This window comes from Myotis brandtii, unplaced genomic scaffold (assembly GCF_000412655.1).
Source record: "Myotis brandtii unplaced genomic scaffold, ASM41265v1 scaffold2063, whole genome shotgun sequence".
NCBI classification, from domain to species: domain Eukaryota; kingdom Metazoa; phylum Chordata; class Mammalia; order Chiroptera; family Vespertilionidae; genus Myotis; species Myotis brandtii.
The window spans coordinates 65,356-70,667 of record NW_005357706.1 but is presented as its reverse complement, the minus strand read 5'-3'; positions in this window follow the sequence as shown (position 1 = coordinate 70,667).

Below are 5,312 nucleotides of genomic sequence, written 5' to 3'. Positions count from 1 at the left end.
TAACAAATAACCACACCGTGAGAGGCATAAAACAATAGAAATGCATTCTTACACAGTTTTAGAGGCCAGAAATATGGAATTAAGGTGTCGAATGGGCCATGGTCTCTCTGGCGGCTCTACAGGAGAATTCTTCCTTATCTCTTTCAGCTTCTGGTGGCTCTTGGCATTCCTGGCTTGAGGCAGCATAACTCCAATCATTGCCCATGTCTTACCTTGACTAATTTCTCTGTGTTTCTGTATGTGTCCTCTCTTCTTCTAAGAAGGCCACCAATCACTGGACTTGGGCTCACCGTAAATCCAGGATGATCTCATCTCAAGATTCTTACCTTGATTCCATCTTCAAAGGCACTTGTTTCAAAGGAGATCACATTCTGATGTTTTGCGTGGACATGGACTTTGGGAAATAACATCTTGCCATTTGTGGCAAGATTTAACCCACTGCAGGTTGTTTTACTGAGAAACAGGTCTGTGGAGCAACTCAGGCTCCTGTTCCAGAACCAGGAGTCCTACCTCTCCTCTTTTCAGCTTTATTGGGGTATACTTAATATATAAAAACTGTACACGTGTAAGATAGACATTTTGATGAATTTGGGCAACTGCATACACTGGAGTAGCATCACCACTATCAAAATAATAAACATACCTATCATCTCTAAAATATTTCTTATATCCTGTGTGTATGTTATAATGAGATCTACCCTCTTCACAAACTTTTAGGTACAAAACACCCTATTGTTAACTATACACTATGTTGTACAGAAAATATCTAGAACTTATTCATCTAATATAACTGTAGTATTATACCCATTAAACAGCTACTCATTTCTCCCTGTTTCTATACCCTGGCAACCACCATTCTATTCTCTGCTTCTAGGAGTTTGAATATTTTAGATTCGACATATAAGTGAGACCATTTGTTATCTGTCCTCTGTAACTGACTTGTTTCACTTATCATAATGTAATTCAGGTCCATCTATTTTGTTACAAGTAGTGGGATTTTTTTTTCATTTTTAAGGCTGAATAATATTCCATTGTATGTATATACTTCAGTTTCTTGATCTATTTGGATTATTTCCACAGCTTAGCTATTCTGAGTAATGCTGCTTAATTGCTTCTTGACTGCAAATTGCATAAGAGAATTATCAATGTGCTCTCTTATTTCTTAGAAATATTCATGTCCTGATTGATTTCCCAATTATATCATAATAAACTTTGTCAGAATATCAAATATTACATGCTACCATTTCTCATTTTTATTACTTGAAATGTTTGGTTTTCTTTATGACTTTCTCTTTTCTATTTTGAGATCGGTAAATTGAAGAAACTATTTTCTTTTTAGCTTTTGCACTTTATCATTTAAAACACATAAACCACATAAAATTTGTGTGTAGTGCTTTCTTCCAGGATACTTTTGGGAGAGAGAAAAATGAAATTATAACCAGAAGAGCTGCCCCTCCATAAGTTATGCACTGCTTGCCTGGAACAATCAATCAAATATACTAATTAATAGTCATCCTCTACTGTAGTATTGGGAGTCTCAATGCAGAAGAATTTCTCTGTATGCTGACCTTGAGAATTTGGACACACTGGTAATAGTATTTCAGGATCATTTGGTGAGACAAAAGCTCATCTTAAATTCAAATTCTATGAACAGAAAGGAAGATCATTTTCTTTAAGATGCTGACTCTGAAATGGTGAATGTCCTACTTCAAATCAGATCATTTTAAATATAATTTTCATGAAAAACAAGAAGCATAATATGGAGGGAGGGGTTAATGTAAACACTAAACAGCCTCTAGGTCTCTGAGCAGGACTGAAAACAGCAGAATATAGTTTAACATGTTTGGTAAGCTTTAAAATATGATAATCCATTATATATAGACATCTATAAAGTAAAAAAAAAATGCAGTGGGTTCTCTGTGTTTGGCGTAAAAGATGTTAGGGAAGAGGGTGATGATCCAGAAAGGGCAGATGTGAGTATGAGACAAGTTGTACAAGACCTTGAAATGCAGGCTAAGGAGCTTAGGCAGAAGTACTAAGTAGAAAAGAGATATAGCAGCAGGAGTTTGCTCTGCTTCACTTACATTAGATTTTAAATGTATTTTTTTTACCACATATACACAAAACTTCCTTAATAAACAGATGACCAAAGCAGAAACAGGACTCAGGGTCCCATGACTTTGAACTTGGTTCCTCCATCCTGTCTGCCCAATGCTGAAATTCCTCCAGAGAATCATGAGCGTCTCAGGATGCAGGAACATTCCGTCTTACATCATAAACCATTCAAAATCTGGATCCCAAAACCAGGCTTGTCCATTGCTACGTTGTTTCCTAGGTTTTGCTTTCCCAGGAGAGATGTTAAAAATGGAAGACAATAAATTAACCTCATGGATAAGTTAAAAACACGCACACAAATCCCTTGGGATTTTCTTCATCCAGATTAAGTCATAATTATTGGGAATATTTGGGGAGAGAACTTGTGCCAACCCTGTAACTGGTTTGGCTTTCCTTCTCTTGTGTTCTCCTAGGTCCCTCTACTGGCTTGTATCGCAGCACTAATGGCACGGCTGTGGAGTTTTTTATAATTCGCCTGCCACCCTTTTAAAGGCTAAGCCTCTTAACAGGAGCGGTGCCTTACTTTTTATTTATCTAGCACTCACACGGCGCTTGATATGGATAGGCCCTGAATGTCTATTTTGTTAATAACATTAGTAAGACATGCACTTTGTGTACTGAGTTTTTCAGGAAATTCGTACATTTCTTTTAAATCACCGATGCCTGGAAGGCACTTGACTATTTACTGAAACTATTCTTTCCCCGAAGACATATCAAAAAACCACAGGGTTATTTTATCTTGCTTTTGGATTAGAAGCTGTAGCACCCGAGGCAAGACCTATAAAAGCAGGCAGCAAAACGGGTTTCCAACAAAATCCACTAGGGTCTTCACAGGGTAATCATCCATCTTCACACGTGTTTGAATTTCTCATTGTTGATTTTTAACACTGACTCATCTTAAGATGGTAGCCAATGAGAGCTCTCTCTCTACATATAGATATAGAGATTGGAGATGATAGAGACAGAGATAGATGATAGATATACTTCTATACAGGCACACATATATAGAGATAGGTATCTCCTATTTCCTATTGGTGCTATTTTCTGGGTAACCCTGAGTGATACACTAGCAGAGCAATTGCACTGTTGCTAACTGGTTGTTTGATTCAGGTGCAAACCTCTATCGTGTCAAAGGGAGAATTGTGCACTTTTAGAAATCCAGGTAGAGAGTGACCTTGACATGCAGAACACTCATCTTCCATCTGTGGATTAGCGATCGTCCCTCTGTTCATCCCCTCTTAATGCTGCCTCTTATTCTCACTTGACAGGAAATGGCAGTTGGCATTGCTCCACAGCTTCTTCTCAGCAGAACATTAGAGGATAGTCGGGGGATTTTTGTAGGCTCCATATGTGAAAATTTAAGAAACACTCATTGAACTGTTTCTTTTTTTAGCACTTAACCTTGAGAATTCATTTCCACTTTTCAGCTGAAAAGGAAGAGATAAAACTACTTCTAAAACTTATACATTCTTTCTAGCTATTACAAAATGCAGCTTTTGGGCTTGAGCAAGAGAAAAGATTTGGTTCCTCCTGCAGATGACACCCTTAAATTAAGTATTACTGGAGTAGGAGGACGAGACAGTGTTAGAGTGTCACACATGCTTAAATTCCTCTATGACACCCTTAAATTAAGTATTACTGGAGTAGGAGGAAGCGACAGTTTAGAGTGTCACACATGCTTAAATTCCTCTTCTTTTTTTTGATTTTTAAAATATATTTTTTATTGATTTCAGAGAGGAATGGAGAGGGAGAGATAGAAAATATCAGTGATGAGAAAGAAGTCATTGACCAGCTTCCTCTTCTTTTGAGCATAGCCAGGCTACCTGCAAGGATGTTAAGATTGGCACACAGTGAGTTTGGGATTGAGAATGAATCTGGGGGAAATCCACAGTTGCAGGTGCAAGAACAAAGCCTAATTTGGTGGGATAACCATAGCCAAACAGGAAGTGAAAGTGAGAATGAAGCACTTGCTCTCAGGATACAAGGTGTTAGAGCATGAGTCAGCAAAAACAAAAGTGCTTCAGACATCATCCTTCCCTGCAAGACTAAGATCGTAGTTTATTCACCCAGCTGCTAGCACAGTTACTGGTACATGGAAAAGGCTTAGAAACTTATAAGGGGGATTACTGCATGAATGCATACATTGATGTGCAAATGAATAAATGCATGAATTTATTCATGCATGAATGAGTTCATAAGTGAAAGAATAATTAAAAGTTTAAGACAAGGCGCTCTTGACATAATCAAATTTGATCAGCATTCCTAAAGGGAGTCTGGTGAGCATAAGAAAAAGCTTTTCGATATCTGAAAAGAAATGAAGAGCTTCACAATTTCCTACTAGCAAAATTTTGATCACAGGGAAAGAGCAGAATCAAATGGCAAAATCAGTAGTAATGATTTAGTTGTTAATATTAGCATGTTTGATTGGCGTCTAGTAAAAACCTCCTGTCCAGGGTAGAGACGGATGCTAAACACTGGGAGAGACTTCACTTGAGTAAGTACGCAATGATTTCAGGAGTCAGAACTCAGTTGCTGACAGCTCCTGCTTTTTCTTTTCTACACAACCATACAATCAACAACCAGTTTCCTAGTACAGAGTTATATTTATTTTGAGTGACTTTTGAAGGGTTGGAATGAATGTTTAAAAATTGTAGTTCAGAGTAGAAGCCATATTTTCTTTAGGACATGGCTAAATAAATAATAGAACATCTGGGTAATGAAATGCTATTTTAAAATGCATATAAAGAGTTCATAGTAAATGCTTCACCATAAAGTTAAATTTTATAAAAGTTTATAAAATTGTTAATGCACTGTAATTTGAGCCATCTCTCAAGAAAGCATTACCAATGTCAAGCAATGAATTTTAAATGTGATTGCTTCTTGCTAATGAATCCCTGAATGATTTATTCTATTACTTATAGTTTTCCAGTATTATCCAAATGGTCTATAATAAGCACATATTAATATTGGAATGAAGAAATTACTATAGTCATTCATTTCCATTTGAAAAACATTGTGTGTGGTTCTGTTCAGTTATTATTAATAAATTAATGTTGAATCCACAAATCCAAGATTTTGCTTTAAAATCTTTAACAATATCTTAGGAACTTTTTAAATGTGTGTGCAATTGTGAGATTGTGTGTGTCTTTGAGTATTCATTTAGTTAGTTTATAAAGGAATTAACTGCATCACCATGA